Consider the following 25,830-nt stretch of genomic DNA (forward strand, 5'->3'; position numbering starts at 1 on the left):
ATGTTGATTCTAAGACAGAAATTAAGGATGAAAAAAATTAATCCATTTTAATTAAAATAGCAATTCTTGAGTTTCTTTAGTGTCCATCAACCTACTCAGTTTTAATTATTTGCATTTTGATTCCATTCTCATGTGACCCTTCCCTCTCTCTCCCATCACATCCTTTCTTCTACCCATTAAAGAAATGCTCTCTGTCTTTCAAGACTCAGTTCTATGGGTTTTTACCTTAATTATCCTGATTGAAAATGATGCTCTTCAAAACTTGAATAGCACTTTTGGTGCCTCTCTTCGCTATATTCTTGCCACCTCTTTACTTTCCTTACTAGATTATAAACAATTTGATGGAGAGCCCATGCTTTATTCCTGGAGCTATAACTGGGAAAAGGCAACCTGGACTTTGATCCAGGGTGTTGAATTTAAGAGAATGTTGCATTTCACTATCGAACCTCCTTGCATAGTGTTTAAAATATATATTGTTGATTCAAAAGTTTGCTGAATGTTTTAGGGTGCTAAAATTTAGAGAATGTCAATAGCGCTTATACTTCTTAGCATCTAGTTAGCAAAAATAACTAACTGAAATAGAATGTTCTCCTCCCTAACAACTTCACCTTGATTAAAGCTCACTGGTCTTTCATGACCTGATTCCTTTCTCCAGTCTCCTATTCCTTTAGATTTCCACTCACAGAATCTAATGTCTCTCCTAAGACTTCTCTAGATGAATTGGCTTTAAAAAGATGATTCAATGATGTCTCTTATTCTGCTTGCCCTAAGCACTATAATTTCTAGGTATAATTCTACATATCCTTCTAGTACCTCAAACTGTAATTACACATACTTGATGCTCAATAAATGTTTGCTGAATATGAAATTATGTCATTATTTTTACCGAATTTGTGATTTCACTGGAATAGGGAGTTCCTGTGTCCTACCAATATAATTTATCACCATCTCTGTGAAATGAGAGTTGTCAGGGCCACTGAGAAATCAAATGATTTGATGAATGTCACAGAGAGTAGAAATTGAACTAGCAATCAAATACAAGTACTTTGATTAACAATCTATGTTCTAGAGGACTATATATAGTGGCTATATCTTCTAGATATCATTCTTCCTTTTTTCCCCATGAAAAAGACCTATGAAAGGAAAAGACCAAACTAAATAAAGATTATGAAGGGCTATTGAGGATAAGAATCAATTGAGGCATAAAATTAAAGAAATTGGTAGTAAAAGTATAATTATGCCAATATATCACTTAGATTTTTAATATTCAGGGGGAAAGGCTGTGGAATTAAATCACAATCACTGGACCTCAGACCTGGGACCAGAATCATACAACAGGTGTGACTAGTGGTCATTTGTCCTTTGGCCAAGACCTCTAGTGAAGGAGATTCTTTATTTACCAAGGTACCCCATTGATAGTGGTAATCACTAGGTTGTTTTCTTGACACTGGTTTGCAACTTCATAATTTTCATTTATTTTTGCTTATTCTGTCTTCTGGAACCAGTCAGAATAAGAGATGGGTATGGAATAGTGTATTAGTGGCTTCAGAATCTGGAAGAGTTTAGTTCAGATTCCACCACTAATACTGACCATTGAGATGGAGGAATAATCCAGAGACTCTGAATGACAGAGCCTGGAAGAAATGAAAAGGTTTTCATCCACAGTGGGGGATGGTTGAGGAGGCTTGGAATTTTGAGGGAAGAGGAGATTCCAGGTGGGAGGCAGTTGGTCTCTCTATCTTGAGACAGCAAAAGTGAAAGTCTGATCAGACTGTATCCTGAGCTATACAAAATCCCTAATTGAATTTAATCACCACTCCCCCCCCGCAAAGATACCAAGAATTGTGGCAGAACCTGAGAATAATAAGAAACAGCCTAACAAGATCTCACATAGCTCCTGTGACAACTGGGGTCTGGACATTGGCTCTGCTGTGACAAAGACCAGGGGTCACAAACCTGAACCTCCCAGAGACCAGGCTGGCAAGCCTGAGTCTGCCAATTTTGGAGGGAAGGAAAAAGACATTTTAGACAGACAGGGACTTCATTTCCCCTCTTTCCTATAGACCCCAACCTTCACACATCTTTCTTATTTTACCCTTAACCACAATTTTTAGAATAAAGTTGTTAGTTATCCTAAATTGACTTCCTTGTCACAGTGAAAGAGGGAGAGAGCTGTTTCCTCTCTCTTTTCTCAAGGGAAGAGGTTCATCTATTAAATCAGTTATTAGAGGGGAGTAAAGGCAGGGTTAGTGGAGAGACATATTTGAAGAAGACTGAAGGGGGAATCCATCTCACCCTCCTGCTACCTTCTGGGCATTCAACTCCTCAATAATACCCAAACCAACCCTCTAATACACCATGGACATGATTTGTCAACAAATTAATAATTATGTATTTATTAAGTGTTTACTATGTGCTGGGCATTGTGCTAAGCTCTAGGGATAAAAAGGAAGATAACTGCAGCCTCTGCCTTTAAAGAGTCCACATTCTAATGGGGATGACAACATATAAATAATTATGGACATACAAGATATAGACAGAGTAGATAGAAGGTGAGTATCATATTCTTTATCTATAAATTGAGGGGGTTACTTAATATATCTTGTAAGGTTCTTTCTAACTTCTTATATGTATATATATATATGCATATATATATCAGTCTGAAAATGACATTAAAAAGGGCTGATTCTTCTTCCTCTTCTCTGCCAGCATCATAGGAATTTTATAATAAGGAATATAAGTTTGAATAGTGTTTTTTTTAACATATTTTTAAAAACTTTCTGCCTCAGTATCAATTCTAAGACAGAAGAATATCTACTAAGACAGTTAGTACCTAAGGCAAGTAAGACAGAAAGGCTAGGCAATCAGGATTAAGTGACTTGCCCAGTGTCACACAGCACATATCTGGGTTCAGATTTGAACCCATGTACTCCTAACTCTAGGTCTGACACTTTATCCACTGGGCTACCTAGGTGCTCCTTGAGGGGCCATATAATGTGCCTTGTCCCAGCAAAGTGCTCTCTTAGGAAGTAATTCAGGTAAGCACGGAGAGCTTCATTATTTGTAGTTGGAACACTAGGTAGTGAATTCTTTGGCCACAAAACCAAGAAAAAAATATAAAGTGGGTTTTTTTGGTCTTAATTTTCTTTAATTATGTGTATATATTTTAAGATATGGGGTAGGTGTAGTCTAGCCTTCGTTTTTAATTGTTGGAGGGAACACAATGTTGAGAAATCCCTTCTATAAATTCAAAGGGAGTAATTGCTCTGCAATTTGTTATTCTAGATTGAGGTATGGAACAAGGAGAGGTCATTCTGGTCATACTTTAACAATGCATGGATCACTCAGAGCTTAAGGATTAGATCTTCATTTTCATGAATAAAAATCTATTGAATAGCCCCCAAGTATATAAAAATAACCATCACAGAGGTAACAGTAGAACCCAAGTGGACCTCAGGAGCTCTTGGTCAGAGACCTAAGGCTATTTTTATGTGTTACTTGCTTTGGAAAAGGAGCCAGTCTACTGGGAAACAAAGTTAACTCAACCTATCCCAGATCAGGGCCATGTCATCTTGGCTCATAATGGTCCTGGGGGTGTATGTGGGAGATGAAGGTTAATTCAAACTGACCCAGTTGTACAGACACCCTGGACTACAGTAACAATTAAGTCATTAGCTGAGGCTCACACAGTATGTGTCAGAGGTGGGTCTTGAAATCAGAACTTTGTGATGTTAAGGTTGGCTGTCTCTGTCTCTCTGTCTCTCTGACATGATCTCTATCTCTTTCTGTCTCTGTCCTTATCGACCTCTCCCTATTTTGCCACACCATCACTCAAATATTATCAGAGATAAAAATGTTTCTAATATTTTTACAATTAATAATTGAGGGGATAAAATGTCTAGAACACCTACCTCATGGGGGTGCTGTAAGGGAGAGAATCTACTTGGATTCTGTTGTAAGACTCATGTATCAGGTAAGAAATGAACTCTCCTTTCTTCCAAAGTCCTTTGCAAACTAAAATTCAGTGGTTTTCTATTTTCCCATGTCTATTTTCTTTGTACCTGGACGCTGAAACCTTACATATGGAAAATGACGATAAGCAGTGACGCTAAGTTCTTCCATAACTCTTCATTAGGACTACACATGGCCACAGAGGTATGATGGGTATGGGATTTATGACTGTATTCTTTATCCAAAGTCTCTCCCTCTCTCCCTTCCTCCCTCCCTGAGGCAACAAGCAATCTGATATAGATTATTTTGACTGTATTACTAAGAGATTGTTGAGACGTCCATCTGGTTAGCAATCTGAATCATCTATTAATACAGCAAATATTCCCAAAGCAATCAAGTGAGGGTCTGAAGCCTTCGATCATGTTAGGTTTTTAAAATGTGACATTACATACTGTCCCCTTGCCCAGACAAAAGCTTTGAAACATTTCAAAAGGAAGTAAAGGACTCTGACATCTGTTTATTATTCATTGATATACATAAAGTGTTTTCACAAAAATCAGAATAATTAAAGTAACATAGTCAAAGCAATTTGAGTCACTCAAATCAACAAGTGTCTACTCCATATATGAGGCACTGTGCTAAGTGCTGGGGATACAGAAAGCAATGCAAAAGACAGTTCCTGCTGTCAGGGAGCTCACAGTCTAAAGGGGAGACCAAAAGCAGACAGCCATGTAAAAGCAAGCTAGAGAGAGGATAAACTGAATACAATAAACAACCAAGGGCACAAGCATTAAGCAGAATCAGGTGAAACTTCTTATGGAAGATGGCATTTTACCTGGTGCGTGAAGGAAGTCAAGCAAAGGATGAATGTGAGGAGGGAGAGAGTTTTAGCCATGAGGGACAACTGCTGAAAATGCCCAGTGTCTGGGGATGAAGTGTCTCAAGGAACAGCCAGGAGAGCAGTGTTACTGGACTGTACATGGGACTGACTAAGTTCTACAAAGGCTGGAAAGATAAAAAGGGGGGGCCAGATTTTGAAAGACTTTGAATGTCAAACAGAGAATTTTATGTTTGATCCTGGAGGTGACAGAAGCCACTGGAGTTTATTATGGAATAGAGACTTGTGTTTGTTTGTTTCCCATTGGCTTCTACATTTGCCTTAAAATGTTAATGTGATTGATTGTGTGATATTTATTGCTATTACTATTACTGCTACTAAAAATACATACATAGGTAGCCCTTTCTGATTTATGAAGTGTTTTACAAACATTATCTTACTTCAATTGGTCAAAACCTCATTAGGCAGACACTCATCTTCACTTTAGAGGTCAGTAAATTGAGGCACAGTGGGGTTATATCCTGGGATTGCCATGCAACTAGCCTCACTTTCCTATGAAGATGGAGGGTGCATAGGAAGCCTATTAGCATGCTTGTACCATGGGCTAATCCCCTTGGCTCTACAATTTACTTCTAGCCCAGAGATATGGGAACACAGAAGCAAACATGTTCAGTATGTAGAAGGAACCACCCATGAAAGTATTCATTTGTCCCTCAAAAGTTTTTTTTATTCCATCTTGTGCATGAGAGCCAAAATATTTGAGTAGACAGCATAAGAACAACTGAGACTTAAGGCCAATTCTAGCTAATTTCCCTTCTGCCTACTTTATCACCCCCACTTCACCCAATCTCTAATAGTATTTCCTTCAATTACATGTATTTTTCAGGTCAACACTTCTTTTAAAATTCTGAGTTACTTAGCATAATTGCTTCAGTTCTCCATTTTATACTAGATATACAGTATCCCTGAAAAAAGAGCAAACAAATAGGCCACAAATAGTACAGAAGACTTGTTTTGGCAGATTTCCAATGTCTATCTGAACCACAAACTGGGATCCTTGAGCCCTGATGCTATTGAATTGGAGTAGTGCTATCCAGGGAGATAAGGGTTTGCAGGGCTGGGGAGGGCTGGCTAGACTGGGCAGAACTGACTATTTGCTGTTCGCTTGTTTGACTTAATGGTGGCAATCTTTGCCACAACTGCACTGAGAACACATTCTCCCCTTCACAGTCCCACACAGAGACAGCCGGCTAAGATTTCCCCGCCACATAGCCCAGATCCTGTGTAGCATCATCTCTTACATGTGATAAATCATGCCAAGAAAGTAGCTATAAATTTTGACGCATGACTATTTGCTCCATTAGCGTCTATAGTACAAGACAAAGACAGCCCATAAAATCTTGAACTGTGCAACAGATGGTGCACAAAATCACTCCTAATTATAATCTAATACTATTTTTCAATTTAAAAAATGATCCTTATCACAATACAGAACTTAGATGGCTCCTGGATACATGCCTTATAGTTCCTAATGACCAAATAGAGAATACTGATCATTTCTTCTTTCTACATCTCCTCTGTGTGGAGCTATTTAGAATTGCTTTAATCACGGGCTAAGCTCCAGCGCAGGGCTTGGCTAAGCATTCTTTCTCTCCAAAGCACTCAGAGGAGTTTCCAGGGAGGGTCTAATAAACTAGTTATCTCTGCTGATGATCACATCTGGGCCCACATCTGCTGTACAGAAACGTGACATTTAATAAAGTCTATCTCACATTCCATGACTTTTGGCAATGTGGGTTGGCCTTTCCCACTGCATTCTAAGGCTGTTGGGTTTTTTCAACAGTCTGAAAGCAGAGGGGTGATACCCCACCCATAGGGTGAAGAATTAGGACTCATGTTTTTCATTTTGCATCAATACCAGACATGTATTTGATACCTTTTAATTTTTTCTTGGTGGACTCTCGAAACATTTAAGGAGTGATTATATCAGAGGACTAAACACTGGCTTCTCTGTTTCCCTTAACATTCTAGGTAAAAGGATGTTAGTTCAATTTGGAGAGAACACGTTTTCATTAATTATATTGCTTTCTCAAGATCCATTTGACATTTGCTGATTTCTGAATAAATTCACAAAGCCTCTAAACATGATGAAAAGAAAGGCCAAGTTTTGAGGGATTCCCAAATACCACAAGACTAGAGGGAATATGCTTCTTGGAATTCCAGAATAGCTAAAAAATGGCAATAAGCAATGGTCACAGTAGGAGAATATCTAATGTTATTAGAGATGGATAGAAAGAGAAGGAAAAGGAAACCAAGGGCTACTTTTGGATTCTTGATGAGGAGGAAGAAGACAGTTCATATGCTATCCATTCCAGAGTTCATGCCTCAGGATTATAACTTGGCATTGCCACAATCTGGAATACGTTGACATCTGCCTGTGATAGTGGCCTTTGACTCCATCTCTACTATTGGCATATATGGGAAATGAAATCATTCTAGAGTTATGTTTAAAAGAACTTTGAAAACATACAAATTCAATGAGAATATAAACTGTCAACCAGTCAACAGAGAGTATATCTAGAATCTAATAGTGATTATAAAAGCTATCAGAAATTGGATTATATTGGGGATGATAAAAATTAGGTGGTGCAGTAGATAGAGTTCTAGACCTTGAGTGAGGAAAGACTTATCTTTCTGAGTTCAAATCCAGCTTCAGACACTTATTAGCTGGGTAACCCTGAGCAAGTCACTTATCCCTATTTGCCTCAGTTTCCTCATCTGTAAAATGAACTGGAGAAGGAGATGGTTAACCGCTCTAGTATCTCTGCCAAGAAAACCCTTAATGGGGTCATAAAGAATCAGACTGAATAACAACAACAAATTAGAAACTTGCTGAGTCTAAAAGCCCCCCCCCCCAAATTAAAAAGCCTCATCAATTCCTTAGACAAAAAAAATCATTTGTGTTCCTAAACAAAATCATATCTTCAATGATAGGTTGCATTGGCAGTAGCATAGAATGAGAAGGTTCTCTCTCTTTCCCCATTTCCCTGAGACCTGATTGGCATTCTTGATGTGTCCATGTAATAAGAAAGAGATGGGATGTCTTTATTATTATTGTTTGTTCCTAAAGAAAATTATAATAAAGACCATTTATGTTATTTTCCAGTCATGTTGTATGCTGCTAGATCCCTATTGTGGCACCCCTTTGCTCAACCATATGCAGGGTTTAAGATTACTGGTGTGTCCTACTCCAACCAGATGAATCAGATATGAGTTCCCTGCTTCTTTCTAGTCATAGCAGAATGCCCCTGTCATCAGGATACCAGATTCTGTTTTGAAAAAGGAATTTGAAAACGAAATAAAAGGCACCAAACATAATTCTACACTTTGTGGTCTCTGTATTTTGAGCATCTGTCAGTAAATTCAGTTTTTTCAAAAATGGAGCCAGACCCTCCTGTCAGCCAAAATTTCTGTCTATCCAAAAAGGATGACAGAAATGCCAACACTCTTACTGGGCTTATATAAGTATGTTGTCCATTGGTATGAGATTAATAAGTCCCCATAAATGCTGCTTAATAATCTCTCTCTCTTTCTCTCTCTGGTGCTAGGGTGAGGGGGCATGACAGGGAAATAGGGTGATATCCTAGGTCCTCTCTGGGTAAATTTGAGCAGAAGTCCTATGGGTCCTCTTCTAGCAATTCTATCAGACAGGGGACTTTCAATATTCTTGGGTAAGAAGGGAATTGAGAAATTGCATTTGTTCATTTTGAAGAGTATCTAGATCAGTTGAAGAATAGTCCAGCAAAAGCCCTTAACCGCAGGTGGTTATAAATTAGTCATTACTATAGTCTCAGAAAATTCATAAAGATGACAGAAAATCAAAATAGTTGATGTTGGAGGACCTGGATGAAGGCAGGAACACTAATACAATATTGATGAAGTTACAAGTTGGTCTAACATTTCTGAAAAGCAATTTACTATTTTTCTAAGAAAGTGATTAAAATACCCATATTCTAATAGTAGTAGTAGTCTCTCGGTAACTGAGGATGACGATTGTCTTTGTGCGTTTTCATCTATGATAGATGAGTGTGCACAAAGACACTTTCTAATGAACTAGAAGAAATCCATATGGATTGGAAAGACCTCCAGGAATTGGTGCAGAGTGAAAGGAACAGAATCTTATACACAGAGATGGATACACATTGGTACAATCGAATGTAATAGACTTCTCTACTAGCAGCAATGCAATGATCCTGGACAATTCTGAGGGACTTGTGAGAAAGAATGCTATCCACATTCAGAGGAAGAATTATGGGAGTAGAAACACAGAAGAAAAACAACTGCTTGATCACATGGTTTGATGGGGAGATGATTGGGGATATAAACTCTAAATGATCACCCTAATGCAAATAATAATATGGAAATAGGTCTTGATTGATGACACATGTAAAACCCAATGGAATTGATCATTGGCTATGGGGGGAGGAGGGAAGGGAAAGAACATGAATCATATAACCATGGGAAAATATTCTAAATTAATTAATTAAATAAAAATGTTCAATTCTTAAGAAAATAATAAAATACTCATATCCTTTAACTCAGAGTTAGCCAAATATCCAGAGGCGTTCAAAGATGGAAAGGAAGATTCCACATATATCAAAATATTCATATCAGTCCCTTTTGTGGTAACAAAGAAAGGGAAACAAAGTCAACTCCCAAAGATTAAAGGATGATTTAACAAATTATGGTATAGGAATTGATAGAACATTATGGTGCTGAGAGAAAATATGAGTATGAAAAAATGAGAAGAGCATGAGAGAAATGTGAACTGATGCAAAATGAGGTAAGTAGCGTAAGGAAAACAATATATACGATAATTATAACAATGTAAATTGTTTTAAATATGAAAAAATATATAATCATACTGACTAAGCTTGTATCCATAAAAGAAATGAGAAAATATACTTCACACACTTATTTGAGGTTTAGACTAGAGATCCAGAATATTATATATACTCTAAGACATGGATGACATGATGGTTAGCTTTACTAAAACACTTTCTCTTTTTTGTTTTGTTTTTCCTAAATTATAAAAAAATAGCTTGCTAGGAGGGGATGAACACATATGGAAGTAAAGGTGATATAAAAACAAAAGCTATAAATTAAAATCTTTACAAATTATTTCAGTAGCAATCTTTTATTGAGTACCTACTATGTACCAGGTACTAGCTGAGTATTTAAAGACAGAAATAAAATTGTCCCCATTCTTAAGTAGCTTCCATTTTATTTTAAGGGGGTTCACAATGTGCATATTACAACTTTATGCAGAATAAATGAAAAGAAATACAAAAGGACTTTAGGAAGGACTCTAGCAGTTGAAATGATCAGAAAAATCATTACATAGAAGGTAATTCTCAAGCTAAGTCTTGAAGCAAATAAAGGTATTTGAAGGTCTACAACAAGGACAGACTTTTAGCCATGGAGAGAGATGGCTAGTGCAAAGCCACAGAGATAGAAGATATTGAGACATGTCTGAGGAGGGGTTGGAAGTTGAATTTGATTAGTCAATAGAGTGTGAAGGGAAGTAGGGTAGGTGGCTTGAAAGTCACATTATAAAAGGCTTTAAAAGTTAAACAGTAACATTTTAATTTCATCTGAGAAGCAAAAGGGACCCACTGGAGTTTATTGAGTACCAGAGTTGCATGGCCAGGACTGAAGTTAAGGTAATTGCTTTTTTAGTTATGTGAAGGATGGATTTGAGCAGGTAGGGACTTGAGGCAGGGAGGCCAATTAGGAGGCCATCAAAATACAGTGGATATGAAGCAATGAAGACCAGAACTGAGGTAGTAGTTGTTTGTGTGATGAGGAGAGGTAGAGAAGCTGTAGAGATTGAAACAGCAAGATTTGGCATCTGAGTTGATATGTGAGGTGAAGAAGAATAAGGAGTTATTCCTTAGCATTGAAGTTGGGAACCACAGTTACTAGAAACATCTACTAACATCAACTAAAATAAGAATTTGAGGGGAGAGGAAGAGACAGAGAGAGAGAGAAAGAGAGAGAGACAGAGACAGAGACAGAGAGACAGAGAGAGAGACAGAGAGACAGAGAGAGACAGAGACAGAGAGACAGAGACAGAGACAGAGACAGAGAGAGATGGAAATAGAGAAAGACAGAGAGAGAGACCTAAAGACAGCCAGAGAGAGAGAGACTAGCATGACTCTGAGCGGCACATTCCAATGATATATAGACTGGGTAAAAACTGTGTCCAAATGGACTTGAGAGATATTGATGAAGAATACCCTTAGTTCAGAGCTTGAAGATGCTTGGCAAAGAGTCCTTAAGAGGTACTAAGGTGGTTAGTATCAAAAGAGAAGTGGGTTCACCTCTACCTCCTTGCTACTGTTGGCTTTGGGTTTATAACAGCCAGAAAGGGCTCTGTGGGCACTGACCTATGGGGCATTGGATGAACAATTCTTTTTGGTTTCACAGATTGAAAGAGTTAGATCCTGGACCCTGGTGGGAAGAATCCTGTTTTCTTGAGTAGTTGCAACCATGAAAATTAGTAAAGTTTATCCAGTGCTCCCCAGTCCAGTTGTGAATTAACTTCCTATACCCTGCTCCCATTTCAATGGAAGTCTATAATAAACCCTTCAGACTTCCAGGTTAGCTCTTTCCCACTCCAATATTGCGGTAAGGAGAAAGGAAGTGGACTTCAACCTGGGGGCAGGGTCTGTGGTGGGGCTGGAGCCAGGAAGTGTTTGGAATGTCACATTTTATGATACAAGTGGTTAATGGTTTGATTTTTATTATGCTTTGCTCTAATCTAATTAAACTTTTTTTTAAACCATGACCATTGTGGTTTAAATGTCTGAAATAACATTCTAGATCTAAAAAGAAAAATGGGAAGAAACACCAGGTGGGGATGGATCCCAGAGTGAACAGGTCTTGATTGACATATATCTCTAAATAAGTCTGTAGCACTGCTGGTGGTAATTATGACAGCCAGCCACAAGTCCCCCAGGGTTCTGACTGCTTATAGGTTCCTATCCTAGTTTTTATGTGTATTATATCAAAAAGTTTTAATCTCTGATTTGTTTCAGGGAGATTTTTCAGTTGTAAATTCCATTTCACACCCAGAGATAATTTTTCTCTGCCCCCTATCCCCAACACACTCACCTTTCACAGCTGGAACAGCCCCCAGGCATAGCAATTACATAATTCCTTATGGGTAAACTATAGAATAACAGTTGTTATTTTCAGCATCTTTCCTAAACCTGCCAACCCCTTTCACCTGCTACATTTCCCAGTAGTGCCACCATGCCCAATTCTCTCTTTAACTGAATGAGAATCAGGCTATATAATGCCATATAGAAAAATACCACTTGGAAATGCTGTTAGAAAAAAAATATGTAATATTTAACCAGAACCTGAAAGTGTTCAAAAGAAAAATGAAGTTATATCCTTTCACATGAAATTTATGGAACATTAGTATGAACTGAATTGCTGAATGGGGGTGGAGTGGGAAGAGAAGGGAATGAATCAAAAGAATCATTTCATGTCCTTGAAAAGATGCGTATTCAAGCACCCTGATGCTCCAGGGCCTTAAGGAAAAAGCTCACAAGTCTTTTCAAAGAAATATGTCTTCCTGTCCCCTGGGGCTAAATCATAATTGCTGACATGTAATAAGAATGTCTTTCTTTCTGAACTTTGAACTCTCTTGGATCAGCTAGATCAGATCTACCCAGTGGGTCACAACTCTGCTAATATCCAGTGACATGTAGCTTCTATGGTAATGGGATCTGCCCAAGAGAAATTGAATTTAGGACACTAAGATCAAGCCTAACATTGCATAATTATGGGTCTGCATGTCTTGCCTACAGCAGTATAAAAGAATCTGATTGGAAGTTCTCAAAATATGAAAATTGGAGCTGAGATGCAGCCTCACCTTTTCAGTCAGAAGGAAGAACTTTCTGTAATTAGAGTTTCATATTTTCCCTTTGGGAAGAATCAGGAATGTTCATGGCAGACAGAAATGAAAGCTGAGTTTTCCCCTCAGAGACTTGTGTCTCAGTGTTGCTTTGACATATGACATGATTTTCAAGGAAGCTGGTAAGGAGTTGAGCTTTTCCCACTGCAGATGTAAAGACTACAGTGGAATATTACAGGACCTCAAGTTCTGTCCCAGTTCTGAAACATCTGCACATTGGAATGGATACAAATCTAAAGTAAGGTTCTTTTATTTTTTTCCCAAAATGTAAATTCTTGAGGAACAATTACCAAAGCTTAATATCTTTCCCAGCTCAGGGATTCTTATTATTTTAGACATGGAAGTCATTTTATAGCCCTAATTGAACCCTTTATTTCATGTATAAGGAAACTGAAGTCTAAAGAGAAGGAAAGGGGAAAGGAATTTGCTTTATAGAGTACCTACTATGTGCCAGACTTGGTGTTAAGTATCTTTACATATATTCTCTCATAGGCATCTCCTTTACAACAACCTTATTTGAAGAAGCTGAGGAATACAAGTTAAATGACTTGCCCCAGGTTACAAAGCACTTAAGAATTTAAAGCTTCCAGCACCCTAACCACTGAAGCCAGTTACTCAAGGTCCCACAAGCCAGCCCTAGGACTATAATCAATGTCTCCTGATATTTTGTTTAATGTTCTTCTCATTTCACCAAGTGTTATATGAGATTCAACAAATATATTTCCTAAATTCCCTTCATTTTCTGCCTAAACAGGTTAAATCCTGGTTATGTGGAGAATTTTTCAGGTGTAACTAGTGGCCACAGTCTCCTAGGCTACTTTCAAAAACTGAGGCACAGCTAATATATCTGATGCTTTGGGAAAAATTCAAGTGGAGAGTGGTGGCGGTGGTGATGTGTGTGTGTATGTTAGAGATAGACAGACAGACAGACACAGAGACAGAGATGGAGAGACAGACAGAGAAAGGAGAATCCTTATTTGTCTGTTTTTCTAAGAGAAAGTTCTTGTGTAGGAGTGTTCTCAAATAAAAGAGGTAGTAGCTTGATGTAGGGCAAATGGCAAAATTTTGGAGTCAGAGGATTTGGCTTGAATTCTAACTTTTACTTATATGAATTTTTCTTAACCTCAGTTTCCTCATCTATAACATGAGGGCATTAGAGTAGATAACTTCTAATAGTAGTAATTTCTGCTTTAAACTTATGATCACACTTTACTGTCCATTCATTTTATTAAGTCTTCTATTGTTTCCTTGGGGAGGATCAAGTAGGATAATATTTGTAAAGTGCTTACTTAGCACAGTGCCTGGCACATAGTAGACACTTTGTAAATGCTTATCTCTTTGCTTCCCATTTCACTTTTGGAAAAGCTATTTTTGATATTCAGCTGTCATTTTCCTCTGTTAGTTTCATTCATTTCTCTTCTATTTTGTCTATTAAGGCAGAGAAAAGTGGAAATTGAGCTGTTACCAAGTTAAGTAAATCAATGTAGATAACCAAATTTGATACTTTAAAGATACAAATGATGGCTATATTACAAGAAGAAATATCTAACTTCAAATAAGTCACTGTTCAAAAGATATTGATAGATCAGAAAGTTGAACCAAATCTAATAAGATGAAATTTAATAGAAAATTCTACCCTTGGATTCAAAAAGCCAGGTTTTCAAAGCCAGAAGCCATGGATAGGAATTGCAGAGGCAGATTTAGGTATACTATAAGTAAAGACTGTAATTATCAGCATTATTCAAAAGAGAAATGTTCTGTCTTGGAAGGAAGCAAAAGTTTGCTGACCATTTATCAGATATGGTATTTCAATTTCAGATTGGATAGGATAGCTTCAGATATTCCTTTCAATTGTAATATTCTGAGATTGCTCAAATTAACTACATAATTGACCAATACATCCTATGTGGTCTTGAGAACATGAGTGAATAGAGTAATAAGGAGTCATTCATTATCTACCTACTATGTTTCAGGCACCAATTATTGTTGTTCGGTTATGTCTGATCCTTTTGGGGCTTTCTTAAGAAAGATACTAGTAGTTTGTCATTTCCTTCTCCATGTCATTTTATAGATGAAGGAAGTGAGGCAAATGGAGTTAAATGGTTTGCCCCATGCTCTATCCATTGTTCCTCCTAGCTGCCATTCAGGGATTAACACACATTAAGTAATTCATAGACTGTTCCTACTTGCATCTGTTGAACACATCTACCTCCTGCTACCTTCAAGCCATCACTTGGCTTTATTGGCAATCGAATCTGCTTTGATTCTTGGCATAGTTCTATAAAAGATGAGAAAGAACTCAAGTAAAGAGTCTGATTGCTTTGGCTCTGGGAAAGTGATAGTTTTGCAGATTCTCTATTAATACATGAACATTTCCAGTAGCATCAAGACTTATTTGCACATGTTCACCTATTTCAATAGGCTTCAGCAGTTTAAATGTAAATTGTTTGCATGTTCTCAAGTATTGTCCAAATCCATTGACTCTTCTCTAAAAAAAAGACAGACAGCAAATGCAACAACTATGTAGCTTAACAAAAAGAGAGATGATTCCCACAGTTAATTAGTTTATGTTATATATCACATCCATTTTGCTACATTGGGAAAAGGCACAATTAGCTTTGCAATGTTATATGTGATTTTCCCCTTCCCTGCCAGGCTTCTAGCTTTAAATAACACATTGAAAGTGTTTCTCACATATGACATGACACATATTTGCCACTGAATCTAGAGATAGAGTAAGTTAGGAAAAAATGAGATGTTTACTTAGGAACAAGAAGGAATCATTCGTTCATTTCACCAGAAGAGAAAGCAGAATTCCAATCAGAAGGGAACAAAGCCCAAAGAGCACCACAAACCTTTAGAGAATACAGTTCTATGCCAGGGACACCAACATAGAAATAAAAATAGAAATGCATTCCCTAGTTACCAGCCCTACCATTTTATGAGATATTAAGTGCCAGAAAGTCTAAAAGGCAGCAATAATGCCCACACTAGAGGCACATATGCAATAAATTTCCACCTTCTGCATTCTAGACTATGTATTTGTTTATTCATTTAAACTAAGGGAAGGGTTTGTCTGGCTGGCACTGGAATAGGATACCCCTAAATAGAGCTAGACACGACACTATCTTAGGTTGTAGCAATGATTCAGCCAGTAGTTGTCTGTTCTTGGACCAGTTCCAATATAGTGTGTAGCATAAAGTTCCAGGTAGAAGATATAGAATGTAAATTGAAGGGTTTGATCATTTCAGTGATATATAATATTTTTCCAAGATTTGGAAATTATAATATCAGAGAACCTAAGCTTGTGAAACTTCAAGTGGGTTAATTGCTTAAAATATTTGCTTTAGTTAAAGAAACTCTTTTTAAATCACCCATCCCTATCCTTTTAGGCAGTAATAAGTTTGGTCTTATTTCTTAAGTATAAAAAGATAGTCTGGACTTTGTCCAGAAGACCAATTCTAAAATCATGTAACATGGGGAGGAGGTAGATGTCTCAAAGGTATTAAGTAATTTTTTTTTCATTTTCCTTCTTTCATTTTTCCTTCTCACTTTTTCCCTTCCTCCTACCCCTTTCCTCTGTCCTTAAGGGAAAGAGACCTCAATGCTGAAACTAAAAGGCTCCAAAAATTGGGTGAGTCTAAAGGAAGGTTTGGAAAGAGAAGAGGGTGTTGGTTTGGCAAACAAGGGAGAGAGTTTTCCAGACATAGGGACAACAGGAAAGAATGCATGGAGATGGGGGTGGGAAAGGGGACAAAGATGAAAATGGGAATCAGAGGAAGTATTACTGGTGGAACTAAATGGTGTCTTGTTCCTTTTGAGACTGTTTCATTTCAGACAAGACAGGATGAATAATGTAGGTCAATACCTGACTCACTTTGGATTACCTAAGAATTAAAAATACTACCTACAGTAAAGCCAATGCAAAAATAATACCTTTACGATGAGGATATATATATGTAGATACATACATTATATGTTTATATACCTTAATACTGGTAAGTCATACTATTTATAATTTCTCTAAATGCATTAGGAAGCCTATGTGAAAAAGCCATTTCTTCTCAACGGGAAAATGAGACTTAGAATCCTTGGTAAGACCAAATTCTGTAATTTTCAACATTTTCACTTTTCCTGGAAAATGTTTCCAATTGCCTTTATGCAGAATTTTTCACAGTATAGGGGAAACTGGAGTGGTCACATTTAAACACATACCTAAACCCTCACACATACCTCAATATCTACTTCACCTTATGAGGCTGTAAGAACACAGAATTACAAAGGAAATTAATGATATTGAAATAATTTCTCAATTTTCTTTTAATTCATGGGCTCCTGGTTAGAGGATGGAGAGACAGACTTCAAGTTAGGAATTTCTGAGTTTAAAGTCTTCCTGTGGCACATTCTGGCTGTGTGAAACTCACCAAATCATTTCATTTTTCAGTGCCCAGTAGGAATACTCTATGGCTATAAACTACAGAATAGGGAGCAATCTGCATTAACAAAAAGGTTTTCCTAACCTCACCTAGATTTCTCTTTTAGAATGAAATAAAAAATTCAGACCAGTAGCCATGTATTATCCATCATGGTGAGTATGTGTTTATATGTATGGGCACATGTGAGCACATAAATGTGGGATTCTTTGTTCATGTGGAGGTTAATAAAGTACTGGGTATGGCTCCCTGGAAATAATACCTTTTCCCCTTCTTGTATATGTACACATCACCCTATTTAAATATTTTATTCTTTTTACATTCACCTTAACAATTGAACTTTGTATTCATTTTAACTTTATTTTATCTCCATAAAAACATTGGGAGAGGGACAGTGAAATGTTTTGTATATTATTACCACCAAATCCATAGGGATAGCTCTTCCTGGAATATTGGCTTCCAGCTTCCCCATGCTATCCAGAGGAAAAAAGAAAATATAAATTATTCACACCCTAGGCAGAAAAAAAGTATAACACTGAATGTCTCACATCCATTCAGTATGAGGAAACAGATTAATAGTCATTTGGCACTCAAAATATCTCTGGAAATCCCCAGGAGAGCAAATCTGCTTTCTGGCACAACTAAAAATAAATAAGGAAATAAAGATGATTTCCTTTCAAATCATATTCTGTATCAGTATGCTTTGTATTTGTGGTCTTGTCAGACCACATAAAGAAAATCATATTCATTTCTGGGTGTCATATATTAAGAAGGACAATGATGAACTGGAGAGCATCCAAAGAGGGGCAACCAGGATGGTGAAGGTCCTCTAATTCATGACATAAGAAGATTGATTGAAGGAACTTAGGCTATTTGGCCTAGAGAAAAGAAGCCCTAGCTAGGATATGTTGGCTACCATCAAGTTTTTGCAGGACTATTAGATAAAAAGGAAAGAGACTAGTCAGATTTGGTCCAAGAAGGCAGAACAGGAAACAATGGGTGGAGGTTGTAAGAAGGTAAAGTTAGCACTGATATAAGGAAAATATTAACGACTAGTTTTCCAAAAATTTAATGAACTACCAGGAAGTCATGAGAATCTACTTGCTCCTTTTTGTATCCCTAACACTTAGCACAGTGATTGACTCATAGTAGGTACTTAATAAATGTTTATTAATTGGTCTATGGATGGATGAACTCATAGGAGTTCTTTCAAGCAGAGGTTAGAATGCCACTTTCCATGATAAAAAAGAGAAGTAGGGCAACTAGGTGGTGGAGTGGACAGAGAGTAAAGTCTCAAGCCAAGAAGACACAAATTCAAATCCAGAATTAGACATTCATTATCTGTGTGAGCCTAAACATGTCACAATCCTGTTGTCTCGGTTACCTTGTGTATAAAATGAATGGGAGAAGGAAATGGCAAACCACTCCAGTATCTTTGCCAAGAAAATCCCAAATGGGGTCAAGAAGAGTCAGATATAAAATAAGTGAACAACAGCAACTACAAAGAAGAAATATGTGTTGGGAGAGGCTATACTATGTGGCTTTTAGGATCCCTTCCAACTCTAAGAATATGTGATTCTATGACTGTGTGAGAGAGTAATTATTTGAGCCTTTGGATGGGGGGTTTCTAGGCAATGTTGGGGGATGCCTATAAATGTGATTATAGCCTCAAATGACCATGATGCATTTTTTCTGAGCAATCAACCTGTCTTGTCTGTCACTAGTAGTCACTCTCTAGTCCAGAGCCCACAACCATTTGTGTCCCATTGTCCTATTTGGATCCTTTACTTTTTCACTTGAAAGTTCACTTTTCAAATTTTCACTTGATTAGTGGCATTAATGATTTGGTGTATAGCCCCAAAGAGGCAAAATCCAGCAAGCCTGGCCTCTATACCAATGAATTAACTCATTTTCTGGACCTCATTAGCAACAGCCTTACTTAGCGCTTTGACGTTAATCATAACCCCCTGGTGTCAGTGATGAAAATGGCCCAGAAACCAAATGACACATATCATGGACCTGAATCTCACACCCAGACTCTAGGAAGTTGGACCACAATGAAAGTATATTAAAAATAATTTCCAATCTCTGTCCTCTGAACAACTTAATACCTTCTAATTCCCAGAGGAAGACAGAAGCCTCATCTCAATTACTCTTGATTGGCTAAGCCAAAAAAGTACAGAGGGGTTAGCCAAAAGTATAGAAAAGCTGAAACTAGTCTAATTGATAGGACTTAAAAAATGGGGTGGGGGTACTAGGCAAGGAGAATTGGATCAGGAAATGAGTGCCTTCTTAGTTAGTTCTCTGTAAATCACTATTTAAGTGCTAAATATTAAGTGTTAAGTGTTAAGTGCCATTATTATTGGTAAAGAATTTCCATGTGGTAAAAGTGAGACTTAGATGGCTAAGAACCAACTGGAAGCCCAACAGATCTGTGTTCTTGGCTTCTCAGTGGGTGTGGAAAGAGCAGACAACTCAAATCATAACTGAAAGTTTGGCCCAGATCCTAAACATTAGCAGGGAGGAGAGTGCTTTCAATGCAGAGAAGTGTCATCAAGAGCCCAAAAGGAGAAACTCTGGTCTGGGAAAAATAGAAGACACTTTCACTGTCATTTTTCTCCAACTTTAAGGAGACTGGCTGGATATCAACTAGAGATCCTCCAAGAATTCTTCCCTTTCTTGATCAGGGGCCAGTAACCCAGAACAGATGTAAAGTACTAGCAGAGATTAGGAAATATTTTGCATGTGAGAATGTGGATGCAACAATTTTCCAACTCTGCCAAGAAGATTTAATAAACAGGAGGAATTTACATCTTTAGGGAGGAGCAATATGTTCTTTAAAAAGCTGTTGGGTAAAATAAACACCAAGTCCCATGGAGAGATCCCAATCACTGATCAGGAGGAGTACTGATCCCTTTTATAAGTATGAAAATATTAACTCAGGCAAGGGGACCTAGGAAATTTGGGATTTAGCATTCTGAGACCCGTTGTCTGCAGGTGAGCCCTTGGTTCTTCCATTTGGGGTATAACAAGAAATAGATGAATGACATCTCTCCTTGTTAGCCCAGAAGATAAATTAATTAGTATAATTTGAGAGCTCCTTTCACTTCATAGGAGGAAAGGGTTTTGTGTTTAATTTGTCTAAGAAACAATATAGGAAGGAATATAATATTGTTAATGGGGAAATTCTTGGAGGGCAGGGTTTTTCAAATTTTTTGTGTGTCCCTTACACGGGATTTTGTCCATAGTATTCACTTGGGACAAGATAATCTTTATGATTTCATTAGTGTTCTAAAATCTCTCCAATCTAGGTAGGAATGCCTAGATGGAAAAAAATTTTCTGAGAAAATAATTCCTTTCAATAGTGTTAACTTGCACATGGAATAGGCTGGGGGGGGGGGATGGGAGTTGCAGTCTACTCTGAGTTGGATAATTTTCCCACAGCTTAGAAAGGAAAAATAGACAATGGCACTGTTTCAGGTATGGGCCTTCAGAAGAGGCCAGTCCCATCAGGGTGTAATTTCCAAGCCCGAGTGAAGAGGGTATTATTCCTCATAGTGATGGAAGAGTATCTCCCACATGGCTGAGGAGGTCAGAGAGCCATAGCTCATTTTGGCCAGAGGGAGGGAGTAGTTAGGCAGTTTCAGCAGAGAGAGAAATTCATGTTTTATTGTACTGGTGCTAACAAAGAGTACTCCATTGGAACACATGCTCTTCAGTGACATAGGTAAATTATCAGTGATATTATTTGGAGGTTAAAATCCTAGTAGGTAAAATTCTTTGAATGGAAATTGGAAATTACTACTTTTATGCAAATATGATACAAAATGCTAACCGTGAAGATATTAAGCAAATAAGGTAATTGTGATCATATATTTCTAATTCTGTTTGAAATGCAGGAACACACATGATGCTAGACTATTTCCAACAAAATATGTGAATATAAAACATTTGGATGATGAATGAATTTAAATATTCTTGTCTGGTGTCACAAACTTTGTGACACATTCATGTTGCCAAAAACTTTAGTATTCTGTACACAAGAATTCAAGAAACTCTACAGTTAGGTGGTACATTGAACGTAAAACTGGGCCTAGAGGCAGGAAGCCCTGAGTTCAAATGTGACTTACTAGCTGTGTGACCTTGGGCAACTCACTTAGCTTATGTTTCCCTTCATTTTCTCATCCATAAAATAGGTAAGATGAAGGCATCTGACTCCCAGGATCAAATTAGATACTATTTATAGCACTCTTTGGAAACTTTAAAGCTCTATGTAAATGCTAGCTGTTTGCTAGCTTAGTAGCACAGCATGGTACATGGCTTTCCCATGAACATGCACAACAGAGATGCAAGAGAAACAAGAGACACAGGCCCCTTAACCACATCAGACCACAATGATCTACCATAAAAAAGGTTCTGGCTATATAATTCTTTCTCCTTTCTTCTAAAGCAAAATGCTCTTTAACTAAAGAGAAAGGGTCAGACACCAACTCAGAACTTTATCTCTGTGCCTCTCTTTCCCTTATCTTTCTCCCTCTCTTTCTTTCTCTCTCTCTCATCACTTTCTTTTCTCGTTTCTTTTATCTAATGATTCAGGCACTCCCAAGGTGGGATGGGAGGTTGGTGTTGTCCCCAGTAACCCTGCCAAGAAGTCTTGTCAATCATCCTCACAGCCCAGATATTCTGGCTTTGTTAGGGGTGCCACATAGATATACATTTTTAGACATTGTTTGCACACCTCTAGGACAAAGCCAAACCAACAAAAATATTAATAAAATGAATCATTTAGTGGGATTTAATTAGACAGGTAAAGGAAGAAGACCAGGGATGAGACAGATAGACAGAGGCAAAGAGAGAGAGAAAGAGAAAGTTGGAGAGAGAGAGAGAGAGAGAGAAAGAGAGAGAGAGAGAGAGAGAGAGAGAGAGAGAGAGAGACTGACTGTCCAGGAATCAGATACAAGGCAAAGCAGAGTTTATTAGAAACAATTTAAGTACTCTGATTATCCATGTTACTTTTTTCTTTCCACCACACTTGGAAAATAATATTCTTCTCATTTATTACTTTTGACTTTTCCCATTTTGTATGTGGGTGCTCAGTTACATGGGTCTTAGAAGCATGGCCTTCCAAAGTTTAGAACCAACTAACACTCAGGGGTTCTGAGTTTCTGACTAAGCTGGAGTCTTTTGGAGTTTGATTTAATCTGTGGCTGGGAATCATGACTCTGGTTTTCTTTATAAGCTTTTCTTCTTAGAACAACATTTTGATGAGCTAAGCATAAATTAATGAGAAACATGTGGATGAAATTGACTTTAAAATACATATGGATTTAAAAGAATAAAGAGGAAAGTACTTGGGGCAAAACACATTTGGGGTTTTACTGAACCCAAAATGTTAGATGGTGCAAGATGATTCCAAACTATATTCCATCCTTATCATCCTGATGTGAATCTTACCTCCAACAACTTTTTACATAAAGAAATAAAGTAAAAATATAAAGATGAAAACAGCAGTGTACAACTGAAGAGACTTAAAATGTGCTTTCCAAGGTCTAATAAAATGATTCTGTTTTTCTCAGAGCATAAGTTATTCTCTAATGTGAAATTAAGAATTTGGAAAAGCAAATATGTACATTTAGGTCATTGTAGCTTAGTCCCATGTATTGTCTTGTCTGTCCTGAGTTCTAGTCTCATGACATCATGTCTTCTGAACATTTCTACTTTGATAGAATGCATAGAATATTAGGGCTGTAAGTTAAAGGATATTTAACCCAACTCTTCTGTTGCACAAGATGCCTGGTGATAGAAAATGAAGAGTTTGATGGCCACTTGTTAAGTCCAAGATGCTCTAGGAAAAATTAATGCTTTGAGCAGGGACTGGATTAAATGGGCTTAGAAATCCTTCTTCATTCTGAAATTCTATGGCTCTAAGGCTTGGTGTGCTTCTAAAGTGCTCATAGTTCTTGGTATTGGGATAGAAGGGATCTTGGAGATCATCTAAGCCAACCTCCTCATTTACACATGAATGGACTGTCACCCAGAGTAGTTGTATGATTATATCAAGGTGATATAGATGAGCTAGAAAAATTTGAACCAAGGTCCTTTGGTTCCAAATCCAGCTCAAATTCCAATGTACTGAAAGGAACTTTCTCATCAATTCCCCTCCAATTCCTAAATCCTGCCCCCCCCCCCAGCTTCTCTGTTTCTTTTCTCTCTTGTATCCAGGCTCAGTCATCTTTGAATCATCCCTCTCTTTAATACCACATATCCAGTTAGTCATCAAATCCTGGTAAGTTTTTCTTTGAAATCTTTCTGTTTTGACAGATGCCAACCAAAAAAGGCCCTCCTCACCACACACCTGAATTACTGCAAGTCAGGTCCTAGATGACCTTCCTAAATGCAGTTTTTTTCCTCCCCTGACCAGCCTCCATACAACTGCCAGACTAATCTTCCTCAAACACTGCCTCATGCCTTCCTCTCCCTCCCCTCCCAATTTCCTACCATGTCAAATTAAATTCCTTTGCCTAGCATTCAGGCTACTCTATATAACTTTCTGTTACCTATCCAAAGTTATTTAGCATTAATCCCAACATACTTTCCCTGCTATCATGGCTTCTTATGAACACACAGTGCTCCATTCCCACAAGGTTTTGCCTGCAGATTCTAGGAGTGTATAAGCTCTTTGAGAGGAAGGAATACTTTTTGCCTTTTACATTTGCATCCTCAATATCTAACACAGTGGACAAGCATATTAGAGGAGCTTAATAAGTGGTTATTGATTGATTGATTCTGAATTCCTATAGCCTGTAATCAATACCACAAAATAGAATTAATAATAGATTTTTTTATACAAGACCCTTCACAATTAGGTGCCATCTAACATTCTAACCTTCTTTCATATTACTCTCCTTCATGAAGTCTGTGCCAAATCAGAAGTCTGCCAAACTGGACCACTCTGTCTCCACTGAATATACCCAGAAGTCTCCTATATCTCTACTTTATACTTGAGCATTTTCTTGGTCTTTTGGTCCTCCTGATTTCCTATTGAATACCTACTCATCCATTAAAATCCAAGTTAAGCATCACCTCTGTTTTCAAATACATTTGGTAATATTATCTTTCCCCTCAGGCCTCATAAAAATGGTTTCTTTGTACCTCTCTAATGTATTTATTATTTACTATTAGATATTATAGTTATCTATGTTTGCCTCTTGAGAGACAATAAGGTCTAGGAGATCAGTGGCTATATTTGTTCATTTAAATGTTATTTCTCCTCCACCTCTTAAGCACTGACTTTTCCACTGATTTCCAATGATTTCCAAATCATTCTTTGTTGTCTTTATGGAGTGGGACTGGTAAGAATAATTCACTATCTTCCTCCTTATTGCTTTGCCTGTAAATTTGTATTCTAAGTCAGCGGTAGTCAGGTTGTCATGGCTCTGATTGGAAAGAACAGGATAAGGTAGCTTATGGGGACATTTTGTCTCCTTGTTTCAGACTGTGTTATCCAGCTATTAGTTTTCACTGGAGAATGGCAATGGGCAACGCCAAAGAATTTACCTTTATCTTTTAGCTTTTTTTCATAGTTAGCAGTTTACTTCAATAATTTGGTTTTGATCTCTTAATTTGATCTTTTAATAAAAAAAAAGGTCTTATCACCTTTAACTTTTCTTTTAACTTTTTTGTAATTGATAGAACTTAATTCTTTGATGTCTTGGATTGGCTCATTCTTTTGCTGTTATATTATCTGTATCTAATGCAGTAGTTGACACACAGTAAATATTTTAAAAATACTTAATTGATGAATTGATTGGGAAGTTGCTTCGAGTAGTCAGTTGATAGCACACATGGCTTTTTCTGGTACTATGATATATTCTTAGTAGATATATAGTTTTCAAGAATTGCAAAGGCCAAAAAATTGAAGATCTTGAGGCCAACCCAAACTAGTCCAGGAAAATTCCCAAACAACAGATATCTTTGGGTCTATTCTCAAAGCCTTTACAACATGGTAGGGACTTCCTCCAGAGCTTGTGTTCTAACCGATGTAACCTATGAGAAGCCAAGTTACTTTTATAATATTATGAAGCATCATCTAGTAAGAGACAAGGATAGGAACCAGACCTTTGATTTAGTTTTTTTAGGGAAATGCCCAATTAGGAAAATTACTTTACCAATACAAGTGTAGAATATGCATAGGTAACTGGCTTTGGAGCCAATAAGTTCTTAACTCCACTCTTAAGCTGCAGTTCATTGTTTTTGGTGGGGAGGGTTTCCATGTTCTCTATATCTAGCACACTCTTATTTTCTTTGTGAACAATCAATCAACATTAAATCAATTGATTTTGTTTCTATCATTTAGTATGTTTGTGACCTTAGACAAGCCACTTAATTTCTATGGATCTCAATTTCCTCATCCACAGAATGATGGATTTGAACTAGATACCCCCTAAGATAAGCATCCTTCTAGCACTAAACCAACGACCCTATGGACCTCTACTTATTACCTTGAACAAGGTAAGTATTGTAAAGATTAAAATTAATATCCAATACTCCAAGCATTTTATTTAATAATACGTATCAAAAGTTTAACTTGAAGCAAAAAGAAGCAAGGCTAGCAAAAACCA

The sequence above is a fragment of the Monodelphis domestica genome, chromosome 1, assembly GCF_027887165.1.
Source record: "Monodelphis domestica isolate mMonDom1 chromosome 1, mMonDom1.pri, whole genome shotgun sequence".
Taxonomy (NCBI): Eukaryota; Metazoa; Chordata; class Mammalia; order Didelphimorphia; family Didelphidae; genus Monodelphis; species Monodelphis domestica.